Source organism: Pseudophryne corroboree, chromosome 7, assembly GCF_028390025.1.
Source record: "Pseudophryne corroboree isolate aPseCor3 chromosome 7, aPseCor3.hap2, whole genome shotgun sequence".
In the NCBI taxonomy this organism is placed as follows: domain Eukaryota; kingdom Metazoa; phylum Chordata; class Amphibia; order Anura; family Myobatrachidae; genus Pseudophryne; species Pseudophryne corroboree.
This window is the reverse complement of record NC_086450.1, coordinates 79541071-79554017: the sequence shown is the minus strand read 5'-3', so window position 1 is coordinate 79554017 and position 12947 is coordinate 79541071. Positions and strand designations below refer to the sequence as shown.

Sequence of the window (12947 nt, the reverse complement as noted above, 5' to 3'; positions counted from 1 at the left end):
TAGTGCGCTCTACTCCTCCCCTCATCTGTGTCCTGTAGTGCGCTCTACTCCTCTCCTCATCTGTGTCATGTAGTGCGCTCTACTCCTCTCCTCATCCAGGTGTTCTGTAGTGTGCTCTACTCCTCTCCTCATCCATGTGTCCTGTAGTGTGCTCTACTGCTCTCCTCATCTGTGTCTTGTAGTGCGCTCTACTCCTCCCCTCATCTGTGTCCTGTAGTGCGCTCTACTCCTCTCCTCATCTGTGTCATGTAGTGCGCTCTACTCCTCTCCTCATCCATGTGTCCTGTAGTGTGCTCTACTCCTCCCCTCATCTGTGTCCTGTAGTGCGCTCTACTCCTCTCCTCATCCATGTGTCCTGTAGTGTGCTCTACTGCTCTCCTCATGTGTCCTGTAGTGCGCTCTACTCCTCCCCTCATCTGTGTCCTGTAGTGCGCTCTACTCCTCTCCTCATCTGTGTCCTGTAGTGCGCTCTACTCCTCTCATCTGTGTTCTGTAGTGTGCTCTACTCCTCTCCTCATCTGTGTCCTGTAGTGCGCTCTACTCCTCTCCTCATCTGTGTCCTGTAGTGCGCTCTACTCCTCTCCTCATCCATGTGTTCTGTAGTGTGCTCTACTCCTCTCCTCATCTGTGTCCTGTAGTGTGCTCTACTCCTCTCCTCATCTGTGTTCTGTAGTGTGCTCTACTCCTCCCCTCATCTGTGTACTGTAGTGCGCTCTACTCCTCACCTCATCTGTGTTCTGTAGTGTGCTCTACTCATCCCCTCATCTGTGTCCTGTAGTGCGCTCTACTCCTCTCCTCATCTGTGTCCTGTAGTGTGCTCTACTCCTCTCCTCATCTGTGTCCTGTAGTGTGCTCTACTCCTCTCATCTGTGTCCTGTAGTGTGCTCTACTCCTCCCCTCATCTGTGTCCTGTAGTGTGCTCTACTCCTCTCCTCATCTGTGTCCTGTAGTGTGCTCTACTGCTCCCCTCATCTGTGTCCTGTAGTGTGCTCTACTCCTCTCCTCATCTGTGTCCTGTAGTGTGCTCTACTCCTCTCCTCATCTGTGTCCTGTAGTGTGCTCTACTCCTCTCCTCATCGGTGTCCTGTAGTGTGCTCTACTCCTCCCCTCATCCATGTGTCCTGTAGTGTGCTCTACTCCTCTCCTCATCCATGTGTCCTGTAGTGTGCTCTATTCCTCTCCTCATCCATGTGTCCTGTAGTGTGCTCTACTCCTCTCCTCATCTGTGTTCTGTAGTGTGCTCTACTCCTCTCCTCATCCATGTGTCCTGTAGTGTGCTCTACTCCTCCCCTCATCCATGTGTCCTGTAGTGTGCTCTACTCCTCTCCTCATCCATGTGTCCTGTAGTGTGCTCTACTCCTCTCCTCATCCATGTGTCCTGTAGTGTGCTCTACTCCACTCCTCATCTATGTCCTGTAGTGTGCTCTACTCCTCTCATCTGTGTCCTGTAGTGTGCTCTACTCCTCTCCTCATCTGTGTCCTGTAGTGTTCTCTACTGCTCCCCTCATCCATGTGTCCTGTAGTGTGCTCTACTCCTCCCCTCATCTGTGTCCTGTAGTGCGCTCTACTCCTCTCCTCATCCATGTGTCCTGTAGTGTGCTCTACTCCTCCCCTCATCTGTGTCCTGTAGTGTGCTCTACTCCTCCCCTCATCTGTGTTCTGTAGTGTGCTCTACTCCTCTCCTCATCTGTGTCCTGTAGTGCGCTCTACTCCTCTCCTCATCTGTGTTCTGTAGTGTGCTCTACTCCTCTCCTCATCCATGTGTCCTGTAGTGTGCTCTACTCCTCTCCTCATCCATGTGTCCTGTAGTGTGCTCTACTCCTCCCCTCATCTGTGTCCTGTAGTGCGCTCTACTCCTCTCCTCATCCATGTGTCCTGTAGTGTGCTCTACTGCTCTCCTCATGTGTCCTGTAGTGCGCTCTACTCCTCCCCTCATCTGTGTCCTGTAGTGCGCTCTACTCCTCTCCTCATCTGTGTCCTGTAGTGCGCTCTACTCCTCTCATCTGTGTTCTGTAGTGTGCTCTACTCCTCTCCTCATCTGTGTCCTGTAGTGCGCTCTACTCCTCTCCTCATCTGTGTCCTGTAGTGCGCTCTACTCCTCTCCTCATCCATGTGTTCTGTAGTGTGCTCTACTCCTCTCCTCATCCATGTGTCCTGTAGTGTGCTCTACTCCTCTCCTCATCTGTGTCCTGTAGTGTGCTCTACTCCTCTCCTCATCTGTGTCCTGTAGTGTGCTCTACTCCTCCCCTCATTCATGTGTCCTGTAGTGCGCTCTACTCCTCTCCTCATCCATGTGTTCTGTAGTGTGCTCTACTCCTCTCCTCATTCATGTGTCCTGTAGTGTGCTCTACTCCTCTCCTCATCTGTGTCCTGTAGTGTGCTCTACTCCTCCCCTCATCTGTGTCCTGTAGTGTGCTCTACTCCTCTCCTCATCTGTGTCCTGTAGTGTGCTCTACTCCTCTCCTCATCTGTGTCCTGTAGTGTGCTCTACTCCTCTCCTCATCTGTGTCCTGTAGTGTGCTCTACTCCTCCCCTCATCCATGTGTCCTGTAGTGTGCTCTACTCCTCTCCTCATCCATGTGTCCTGTAGTGTGCTCTACTCCTCTCCTCATCTGTGTTCTGTAGTGTGCTCTACTCCTCCCCTCATCCATGTGTCCTGTAGTGTGCTCTACTCCTCTCCTCATCTGTGTCCTGTAGTGTGCTCTACTCCTCTCCTCATCCGTGTGTCCTGTAGTGTGCTCTACTCCTCTCCTCATCTGTGTTCTGTAGTGTGCTCTACTCCTCTCCTCATCCATGTGTCCTGTAGTGTGCTCTACTCCTCCCCTCATCCATGTGTCCTGTAGTGTGCTCTACTCCTCTCCTCATCCATGTGTCCTGTAGTGTGCTCTACTCCTCTCCTCATCCATGTGTCCTGTAGTGTGCTCTACTCCTCTCCTCATCTGTGTCCTGTAGTGTGCTCTACTCCTCTCATCTGTGTCCTGTAGTGTGCTCTACTCCTCTCCTCATCTGTGTCCTGTAGTGTGCTCTACTCCTCTCCTCATCTGTGTTCTGTAGTGTGCTCTACTGCTCCCCTCATCCATGTGTCCTGTAGTGTGCTCTACTCCTCTCCTCATCTGTGTCCTGTAGTGTGCTCTACTCCTCTCATCTGTGTCCTGTAGTGTGCTCTACTCCTCTCCTCATCTGTGTCCTGTAGTGTGCTCTACTCCTCTCCTCATCTGTGTTCTGTAGTGTGCTCTACTCCTCTCCTCATCCATGTGTCCTGTAGTGTGCTCTACTCCTCTCCTCATCCATGTGTCCTGTAGTGTGCTCTACTCCTCCCCTCTTCTGTGTCCTGTAGTGCGCTCTACTCCTCTCCTCATCCATGTGTCCTGTAGTGTGCTCTACTGCTCTCCTCATCTGTGTCTTGTAGTGCGCTCTACTCCTCCCCTCATCTGTGTCCTGTAGTGCGCTCTACTCCTCTCCTCATCTGTGTCATGTAGTGCGCTCTACTCCTCTCCTCATCCAGGTGTTCTGTAGTGTGCTCTACTCCTCTCCTCATCCATGTGTCCTGTAGTGTGCTCTACTCCTCTCCTCATCTGTGTCCTGTAGTGTGCTCTACTCCTCTCCTCATCTGTGTCCTGTAGTGCGCTCTACTCCTCCCCTCATTCATGTGTCCTGTAGTGTGCTCTACTCCTCTCCTCATCCACGTGTTCTGTAGTGTGCTCTACTCCTCTCCTCATCCATGTGTCCTGTAGTGTGCTCTACTCCTCTCCTCATCTGTGTCCTGTAGTGCGCTCTACTCCTCCCCTCATTCATGTGTCCTGTAGTGCGCTCTACTCCTCTCCTCATCCATGTGTTCTGTAGTGTGCTCTACTCCTCTCCTCATTCATGTGTCCTGTAGTGTGCTCTACTCCTCTCCTCATCTGTGTCCTGTAGTGTGCTCTACTCCTCCCCTCATCTGTGTCCTGTAGTGTGCTCTACTCCTCTCCTCATCTGTGTCCTGTAGTGTGCTCTACTCCTCTCCTCATCTGTGTCCTGTAGTGTGCTCTACTCCTCTCCTCATCTGTGTCCTGTAGTGTGCTCTACTCCTCCCCTCATCCATGTGTCCTGTAGTGTGCTCTACTCCTCTCCTCATCCATGTGTCCTGTAGTGTGCTCTACTCCTCTCCTCATCTGTGTTCTGTAGTGTGCTCTACTCCTCCCCTCATCCATGTGTCCTGTAGTGTGCTCTACTCCTCTCCTCATCTGTGTCCTGTAGTGTGCTCTACTCCTCTCCTCATCCGTGTGTCCTGTAGTGTGCTCTACTCCTCTCCTCATCTGTGTTCTGTAGTGTGCTCTACTCCTCTCCTCATCCATGTGTCCTGTAGTGTGCTCTACTCCTCCCCTCATCCATGTGTCCTGTAGTGTGCTCTACTCCTCTCCTCATCCATGTGTACTGTAGTGTGCTCTACTCCTCTCCTCATCCATGTGTCCTGTAGTGTGCTCTACTCCTCTCCTCATCTGTGTCCTGTAGTGTGCTCTACTCCTCTCATCTGTGTCCTGTAGTGTGCTCTACTCCTCTCCTCATCTGTGTCCTGTAGTGTGCTCTACTCCTCTCCTCATCTGTGTTCTGTAGTGTGCTCTACTGCTCCCCTCATCCATGTGTCCTGTAGTGTGCTCTACTCCTCTCCTCATCTGTGTCCTGTAGTGTGCTCTACTCCTCTCATCTGTGTCCTGTAGTGTGCTCTACTCCTCTCCTCATCTGTGTCCTGTAGTGTGCTCTACTCCTCTCCTCATCTGTGTTCTGTAGTGTGCTCTACTCCTCTCCTCATCCATGTGTCCTGTAGTGTGCTCTACTCCTCTCCTCATCCATGTGTCCTGTAGTGTGCTCTACTCCTCCCCTCTTCTGTGTCCTGTAGTGCGCTCTACTCCTCTCCTCATCCATGTGTCCTGTAGTGTGCTCTACTGCTCTCCTCATCTGTGTCTTGTAGTGCGCTCTACTCCTCCCCTCATCTGTGTCCTGTAGTGCGCTCTACTCCTCTCCTCATCTGTGTCATGTAGTGCGCTCTACTCCTCTCCTCATCCAGGTGTTCTGTAGTGTGCTCTACTCCTCTCCTCATCCATGTGTCCTGTAGTGTGCTCTACTGCTCTCCTCATCTGTGTCTTGTAGTGCGCTCTACTCCTCCCCTCATCTGTGTCCTGTAGTGCGCTCTACTCCTCTCCTCATCTGTGTCATGTAGTGCGCTCTACTCCTCTCCTCATCCATGTGTCCTGTAGTGTGCTCTACTCCTCCCCTCATCTGTGTCCTGTAGTGCGCTCTACTCCTCTCCTCATCCATGTGTCCTGTAGTGTGCTCTACTGCTCTCCTCATGTGTCCTGTAGTGCGCTCTACTCCTCCCCTCATCTGTGTCCTGTAGTGCGCTCTACTCCTCTCCTCATCTGTGTCCTGTAGTGCGCTCTACTCCTCTCATCTGTGTTCTGTAGTGTGCTCTACTCCTCTCCTCATCTGTGTCCTGTAGTGCGCTCTACTCCTCTCCTCATCTGTGTCCTGTAGTGCGCTCTACTCCTCTCCTCATCCATGTGTTCTGTAGTGTGCTCTACTCCTCTCCTCATCTGTGTCCTGTAGTGTGCTCTACTCCTCTCCTCATCTGTGTTCTGTAGTGTGCTCTACTCCTCCCCTCATCTGTGTACTGTAGTGCGCTCTACTCCTCACCTCATCTGTGTTCTGTAGTGTGCTCTACTCATCCCCTCATCTGTGTCCTGTAGTGCGCTCTACTCCTCTCCTCATCTGTGTCCTGTAGTGTGCTCTACTCCTCTCCTCATCTGTGTCCTGTAGTGTGCTCTACTCCTCTCATCTGTGTCCTGTAGTGTGCTCTACTCCTCCCCTCATCTGTGTCCTGTAGTGTGCTCTACTCCTCTCCTCATCTGTGTCCTGTAGTGTGCTCTACTGCTCCCCTCATCTGTGTCCTGTAGTGTGCTCTACTCCTCTCCTCATCTGTGTCCTGTAGTGTGCTCTACTCCTCTCCTCATCTGTGTCCTGTAGTGTGCTCTACTCCTCTCCTCATCGGTGTCCTGTAGTGTGCTCTACTCCTCCCCTCATCCATGTGTCCTGTAGTGTGCTCTACTCCTCTCCTCATCCATGTGTCCTGTAGTGTGCTCTATTCCTCTCCTCATCCATGTGTCCTGTAGTGTGCTCTACTCCTCTCCTCATCTGTGTTCTGTAGTGTGCTCTACTCCTCTCCTCATCCATGTGTCCTGTAGTGTGCTCTACTCCTCCCCTCATCCATGTGTCCTGTAGTGTGCTCTACTCCTCTCCTCATCCATGTGTCCTGTAGTGTGCTCTACTCCTCTCCACATCCATGTGTCCTGTAGTGTGCTCTACTCCTCTCCTCATCTATGTCCTGTAGTGTGCTCTACTCCTCTCATCTGTGTCCTGTAGTGTGCTCTACTCCTCTCCTCATCTGTGTCCTGTAGTGTGCTCTACTGCTCCCCTCATCCATGTGTCCTGTAGTGTGCTCTACTCCTCCCCTCATCTGTGTCCTGTAGTGCGCTCTACTCCTCTCCTCATCCATGTGTCCTGTAGTGTGCTCTACTCCTCCCCTCATCTGTGTCCTGTAGTGTGCTCTACTCCTCCCCTCATCTGTGTTCTGTAGTGTGCTCTACTCCTCTCCTCATCTGTGTCCTGTAGTGCGCTCTACTCCTCTCCTCATCTGTGTTCTGTAGTGTGCTCTACTCCTCTCCTCATCCATGTGTCCTGTAGTGTGCTCTACTCCTCTCCTCATCCATGTGTCCTGTAGTGTGCTCTACTCCTCCCCTCATCTGTGTCCTGTAGTGCGCTCTACTCCTCTCCTCATCCATGTGTCCTGTAGTGTGCTCTACTGCTCTCCTCATGTGTCCTGTAGTGCGCTCTACTCCTCCCCTCATCTGTGTCCTGTAGTGCGCTCTACTCCTCTCCTCATCTGTGTCCTGTAGTGCGCTCTACTCCTCTCATCTGTGTTCTGTAGTGTGCTCTACTCCTCTCCTCATCTGTGTCCTGTAGTGCGCTCTACTCCTCTCCTCATCTGTGTCCTGTAGTGCGCTCTACTCCTCTCCTCATCCATGTGTTCTGTAGTGTGCTCTACTCCTCTCCTCATCCATGTGTCCTGTAGTGTGCTCTACTCCTCTCCTCATCCATGTGTCCTGTAGTGTGCTCTACTCCTCCCCTCTTCTGTGTCCTGTAGTGCGCTCTACTCCTCTCCTCATCCATGTGTCCTGTAGTGTGCTCTACTGCTCTCCTCATCTGTGTCTTGTAGTGCGCTCTACTCCTCCCCTCATCTGTGTCCTGTAGTGCGCTCTACTCCTCTCCTCATCTGTGTCATGTAGTGCGCTCTACTCCTCTCCTCATCCAGGTGTTCTGTAGTGTGCTCTACTCCTCTCCTCATCCATGTGTCCTGTAGTGTGCTCTACTGCTCTCCTCATCTGTGTCTTGTAGTGCGCTCTACTCCTCCCCTCATCTGTGTCCTGTAGTGCGCTCTACTCCTCTCCTCATCTGTGTCATGTAGTGCGCTCTACTCCTCTCCTCATCCATGTGTCCTGTAGTGTGCTCTACTCCTCCCCTCATCTGTGTCCTGTAGTGCGCTCTACTCCTCTCCTCATCCATGTGTCCTGTAGTGTGCTCTACTGCTCTCCTCATGTGTCCTGTAGTGCGCTCTACTCCTCCCCTCATCTGTGTCCTGTAGTGCGCTCTACTCCTCTCCTCATCTGTGTCCTGTAGTGCGCTCTACTCCTCTCATCTGTGTTCTGTAGTGTGCTCTACTCCTCTCCTCATCTGTGTCCTGTAGTGCGCTCTACTCCTCTCCTCATCTGTGTCCTGTAGTGCGCTCTACTCCTCTCCTCATCCATGTGTTCTGTAGTGTGCTCTACTCCTCTCCTCATCTGTGTCCTGTAGTGTGCTCTACTCCTCTCCTCATCTGTGTTCTGTAGTGTGCTCTACTCCTCCCCTCATCTGTGTACTGTAGTGCGCTCTACTCCTCACCTCATCTGTGTTCTGTAGTGTGCTCTACTCATCCCCTCATCTGTGTCCTGTAGTGCGCTCTACTCCTCTCCTCATCTGTGTCCTGTAGTGTGCTCTACTCCTCTCCTCATCTGTGTCCTGTAGTGTGCTCTACTCCTCTCATCTGTGTCCTGTAGTGTGCTCTACTCCTCCCCTCATCTGTGTCCTGTAGTGTGCTCTACTCCTCTCCTCATCTGTGTCCTGTAGTGTGCTCTACTGCTCCCCTCATCTGTGTCCTGTAGTGTGCTCTACTCCTCTCCTCATCTGTGTCCTGTAGTGTGCTCTACTCCTCTCCTCATCTGTGTCCTGTAGTGTGCTCTACTCCTCTCCTCATCGGTGTCCTGTAGTGTGCTCTACTCCTCCCCTCATCCATGTGTCCTGTAGTGTGCTCTACTCCTCTCCTCATCCATGTGTCCTGTAGTGTGCTCTATTCCTCTCCTCATCCATGTGTCCTGTAGTGTGCTCTACTCCTCTCCTCATCTGTGTTCTGTAGTGTGCTCTACTCCTCTCCTCATCCATGTGTCCTGTAGTGTGCTCTACTCCTCCCCTCATCCATGTGTCCTGTAGTGTGCTCTACTCCTCTCCTCATCCATGTGTCCTGTAGTGTGCTCTACTCCTCTCCTCATCCATGTGTCCTGTAGTGTGCTCTACTCCTCTCCTCATCTATGTCCTGTAGTGTGCTCTACTCCTCTCATCTGTGTCCTGTAGTGTGCTCTACTCCTCTCCTCATCTGTGTCCTGTAGTGTGCTCTACTGCTCCCCTCATCCATGTGTCCTGTAGTGTGCTCTACTCCTCCCCTCATCTGTGTCCTGTAGTGCGCTCTACTCCTCTCCTCATCCATGTGTCCTGTAGTGTGCTCTACTCCTCCCCTCATCTGTGTCCTGTAGTGTGCTCTACTCCTCCCCTCATCTGTGTTCTGTAGTGTGCTCTACTCCTCTCCTCATCTGTGTCCTGTAGTGCGCTCTACTCCTCTCCTCATCTGTGTTCTGTAGTGTGCTCTACTCCTCTCCTCATCCATGTGTCCTGTAGTGTGCTCTACTCCTCTCCTCATCCATGTGTCCTGTAGTGTGCTCTACTCCTCCCCTCATCTGTGTCCTGTAGTGCGCTCTACTCCTCTCCTCATCCATGTGTCCTGTAGTGTGCTCTACTGCTCTCCTCATGTGTCCTGTAGTGCGCTCTACTCCTCCCCTCATCTGTGTCCTGTAGTGCGCTCTACTCCTCTCCTCATCTGTGTCCTGTAGTGCGCTCTACTCCTCTCATCTGTGTTCTGTAGTGTGCTCTACTCCTCTCCTCATCTGTGTCCTGTAGTGCGCTCTACTCCTCTCCTCATCTGTGTCCTGTAGTGCGCTCTACTCCTCTCCTCATCCATGTGTTCTGTAGTGTGCTCTACTCCTCTCCTCATCCATGTGTCCTGTAGTGTGCTCTACTCCTCTCCTCATCTGTGTCCTGTAGTGTGCTCTACTCCTCTCCTCATCTGTGTCCTGTAGTGTGCTCTACTCCTCCCCTCATTCATGTGTCCTGTAGTGCGCTCTACTCCTCTCCTCATCCATGTGTTCTGTAGTGTGCTCTACTCCTCTCCTCATTCATGTGTCCTGTAGTGTGCTCTACTCCTCTCCTCATCTGTGTCCTGTAGTGTGCTCTACTCCTCCCCTCATCTGTGTCCTGTAGTGCGCTCTACTCCTCTCCTCATCCATGTGTTCTGTAGTGTGCTCTACTCCTCTCCTCATTCATGTGTCCTGTAGTGTGCTCTACTCCTCTCCTCATCTGTGTCCTGTAGTGTGCTCTACTCCTCCCCTCATCTGTGTCCTGTAGTGTGCTCTACTCCTCTCCTCATCTGTGTCCTGTAGTGTGCTCTACTCCTCTCCTCATCTGTGTCCTGTAGTGTGCTCTACTCCTCTCCTCATCTGTGTCCTGTAGTGTGCTCTACTCCTCCCCTCATCCATGTGTCCTGTAGTGTGCTCTACTCCTCTCCTCATCCATGTGTCCTGTAGTGTGCTCTACTCCTCTCCTCATCTGTGTTCTGTAGTGTGCTCTACTCCTCCCCTCATCCATGTGTCCTGTAGTGTGCTCTACTCCTCTCCTCATCTGTGTCCTGTAGTGTGCTCTACTCCTCTCCTCATCCGTGTGTCCTGTAGTGTGCTCTACTCCTCTCCTCATCTGTGTTCTGTAGTGTGCTCTACTCCTCTCCTCATCCATGTGTCCTGTAGTGTGCTCTACTCCTCCCCTCATCCATGTGTCCTGTAGTGTGCTCTACTCCTCTCCTCATCCATGTGTCCTGTAGTGTGCTCTACTCCTCTCCTCATCCATGTGTCCTGTAGTGTGCTCTACTCCTCTCCTCATCTGTGTCCTGTAGTGTGCTCTACTCCTCTCATCTGTGTCCTGTAGTGTGCTCTACTCCTCTCCTCATCTGTGTCCTGTAGTGTGCTCTACTCCTCTCCTCATCTGTGTTCTGTAGTGTGCTCTACTGCTCCCCTCATCCATGTGTCCTGTAGTGTGCTCTACTCCTCTCCTCATCTGTGTCCTGTAGTGTGCTCTACTCCTCTCATCTGTGTCCTGTAGTGTGCTCTACTCCTCTCCTCATCTGTGTCCTGTAGTGTGCTCTACTCCTCTCCTCATCTGTGTTCTGTAGTGTGCTCTACTCCTCTCCTCATCCATGTGTCCTGTAGTGTGCTCTACTCCTCTCCTCATCCATGTGTCCTGTAGTGTGCTCTACTCCTCCCCTCTTCTGTGTCCTGTAGTGCGCTCTACTCCTCTCCTCATCCATGTGTCCTGTAGTGTGCTCTACTGCTCTCCTCATCTGTGTCTTGTAGTGCGCTCTACTCCTCCCCTCATCTGTGTCCTGTAGTGCGCTCTACTCCTCTCCTCATCTGTGTCATGTAGTGCGCTCTACTCCTCTCCTCATCCAGGTGTTCTGTAGTGTGCTCTACTCCTCTCCTCATCCATGTGTCCTGTAGTGTGCTCTACTCCTCTCCTCATCTGTGTCCTGTAGTGTGCTCTACTCCTCTCCTCATCTGTGTCCTGTAGTGCGCTCTACTCCTCCCCTCATTCATGTGTCCTGTAGTGTGCTCTACTCCTCTCCTCATCCATGTGTTCTGTAGTGTGCTCTACTCCTCTCCTCATCCATGTGTCCTGTAGTGTGCTCTACTCCTCTCCTCATCTGTGTCCTGTAGTGCGCTCTACTCCTCCCCTCATTCATGTGTCCTGTAGTGCGCTCTACTCCTCTCCTCATCCATGTGTTCTGTAGTGTGCTCTACTCCTCTCCTCATTCATGTGTCCTGTAGTGTGCTCTACTCCTCTCCTCATCTGTGTCCTGTAGTGTGCTCTACTCCTCCCCTCATCTGTGTCCTGTAGTGTGCTCTATTCCTCTCATCCATGTGTCCTGTACTGTGCTCTACTCCTCTCCTCATCTGTGTCCTGTAGTGTGCTCTACTCCTCTCCTCATCTGTGTCCTGTAGTGTGCTCTACTCCTCTCCTCATCTGTGTCCTGTAGTGTGCTCTACTCCTCTCCTCATCTGTGTCCTGTAGTGTGCTCTACTCCTCCCCTCATCCATGTGTCCTGTAGTGTGCTCTACTCCTCTCCTCATCCATGTGTCCTGTAGTGTGCTCTACTCATCTCCTCATCTGTGTTCTGTAGTGTGCTCTACTCCTCCCCTCATCCATGTGTCCTGTAGTGTGCTCTACTCCTCTCCTCATCTGTGTCCTGTAGTGTGCTCTACTCCTCTCCTCATCCGTGTGTCCTGTAGTGTGCTCTACTCCTCTCCTCATCTGTGTTCTGTAGTGTGCTCTACTCCTCTCCTCATCCATGTGTCCTGTAGTGTGCTCTACTCCTCCCCTCATCCATGTGTCCTGTAGTGTGCTCTACTCCTCTCCTCATCCATGTGTCCTGTAGTGTGCTCTACTCCTCTCCTCATCCATGTGTCCTGTAGTGTGCTCTACTCCTCTCCTCATCTGTGTCCTGTAGTGTGCTCTACTCCTCTCATCTGTGTCCTGTAGTGTGCTCTGCTCCTCTCCTCATCTGTGTCCTGTAGTGTGCTCTACTCCTCTCCTCATCTGTGTTCTGTAGTGTGCTCTACTGCTCCCCTCATCCATGTGTCCTGTAGTGTGCTCTACTCCTCTCCTCATCTGTGTCCTGTAGTGTGCTCTACTCCTCTCCTCATCTGTGTTCTGTAGTGTGCTCTACTCCTCTCCTCATCCATGTGTCCTGTAGTGTGCTCTACTCCTCCCCTCATCTGTGTCCTGTAGTGCGCTCTACTCCTCTCCTCATCCATGTGTCCTGTAGTGTGCTCTACTGCTCTCCTCATCTGTGTCTTGTAGTGCGCTCTACTCCTCCCCTCATCTGTGTCCTGTAGTGCGCTCTACTCCTCTCCTCATCTGTGTCATGTAGTGCGCTCTACTCCTCTCCTCATCCATGTGTTCTGTAGTGTGCTCTACTCCTCTCCTCATCCATGTGTCCTGTAGTGTGCTCTACTCCTCTCCTCATCTGTGTCCTGTAGTGTGCTCTACTCCTCTCCTCATCTGTGTCCTGTAGTGCGCTCTACTCCTCCCCTCATTCATGTGTCCTGTAGTGTGCTCTACTCCTCTCCTCATCCATGTGTTCTGTAGTGTGCTCTACTCCTCTCCTCATTCATATGTCCTGTAGTGTGCTCTACTCCTCTCCTCATCTGTGTCCTGTAGTGTGCTCTACTCCTCCCCTCATCTGTGTCCTGTAGTGTGCTCTATTCCTCTCCTCATCCATGTGTCCTGTACTGTGCTCTACTCCTCCCCTCATCTGTGTCCTGTAGTGTGCTCTACTCCTCTCCTCATCTGTGTCCTGTAGTGTGATCTACTCCTCTCCTCATCTGTGTCCTGTAGTGTGCTCTACTCCTCCCTCATTCATGTGTCCTGTAGTGTGCTCTACTCCTCTCCTCATCTGTGTCCTGTAGTGTGCTCTACTCCTCTCCTCATCCATGTGTCCTGTA

At 52.0% G+C, this 12947-nt stretch overlaps 1 protein-coding gene across 2 annotated transcripts in view; it reads right to left on the bottom strand.

Annotated features, from left to right (window-relative positions):
* The window catches only part of ZNF385B (zinc finger protein 385B), an 893240-nt gene that overhangs the window by 791794 nt on the left and 88499 nt on the right, over nucleotides 1-12947 (bottom strand). The window lies entirely within an intron of this gene.